Raw genomic sequence first — 1,483 nt, 5'->3', positions numbered from 1 at the left:
TTGGAAGATAAAGTGAGTCCATCAACTCCAACGGCATAGCCGAGCTGCACGGCAATGACCTAACAAACCTTACTCCTCGTGTGAAAAGTCTGCAACATAATACGTTGTAGCCCGAAAACGGGTCAGCACATGGAATATGCTGGCAAAATAACACAGTAGAGCAAGAACAGAATAATGCTATCACTACATGCATATTTGGCTGGTGGAAAGCTCCATGGTTATAGTTTTGCGAAAAGCCATTTTTTCCCTACAACAAAGGAATAGATTTTAATTTAACTATCATGGTAATTGAAACATCATTGAGAAGGTTCCTCCAACTCAATCCCAATTAAAGTAATTATCAACCCGACAATATTAATTTAGAGTGATGAGATACTTAAGATACTCCAAGTACTAGATACTCAAGATTGTCCATAATCGGGGACACGGCTAACCATGATTAGATTGTACACTCTGCAGAGGTTTGCGCACTTTTCCCCCACAAGACTCGATTGCCTCCGTTAGATTTCTCGCACTACACGGTGTTTGAGAAACGGATGACCGAGACACAGTCTTTCAGAAACATTAACTCTCTACTACGGGCAGACCATACCAAACCTACAACCCACTACTTGCTGATCCACCTCTTCAAGAGCTTCACGTAACTTACTCAACTATCCTAGAGCCCATAATAGCTTGTGGCTGCACACGGAAGTTTCTAGCATGAATCATCTCAGTTCCCTTTGAGCCTGGGTGGTGGTCCATAGGAAGATCACACGGGTACTCCGGGATTTCCAAAAATACAGGCAACACTGGGTACTTCAGGTGCCTCAATCCACCCAGATGTGTATTCAAGTTGCCACCTTAAGTTGAAACATTAATTATCAATCTCACATCTATCATGGATTTTACTCACCCAAACCTCGTCTACAAGAATAGCATAGCAATATAAGCAATTCGTAAGAGTAACTCCCAAGGGTTTGAATGTAACAGGGCAATAGGTTCTACCTCATCAACTACTTCCCAACCCACATGTTATCAAGTCCTAACCATGCAATGTTTGAGGGCTGAAACTAATGCATAAAAACTGGGTGATAAAGGGGTATGATCAAAGTGTTACTTGCCTTGCTGACGATCCGCGTAACCTAGAGACTCCAAATAACACGCTTCGCACTCCGGAATTCTATCGCAAACAAACAATAGCATACATAATCAATCAAGCAAATAAACACGGGTAAAAACTCAAATAAGAAATCTAACCAGAAAGTTCAACTTAACAACTCCGGTTTGCAAAAAGAATCAAATCAAACGGAGCAACGAAACTCAAACAGCGAAAGAAACAAGATCTGATTACTAATCTGGACTTAGGTCAAATTTTACAGTAGCAAAAACTTGTTCAAGTTGGTTAAGCGAAAAGAGGGTCTCGAGACGAAGATCTAGGAGCTTGAATTTCCTGATTCCGACTAACGAGCGAAAGATAAACTAGAACAAAAATCGGATCAGA

This window comes from Triticum urartu, chromosome 1 (assembly GCF_003073215.2).
Source record: "Triticum urartu cultivar G1812 chromosome 1, Tu2.1, whole genome shotgun sequence".
NCBI classification, from domain to species: domain Eukaryota; kingdom Viridiplantae; phylum Streptophyta; class Magnoliopsida; order Poales; family Poaceae; genus Triticum; species Triticum urartu.
This window is presented reverse-complemented; position numbering follows the sequence as displayed.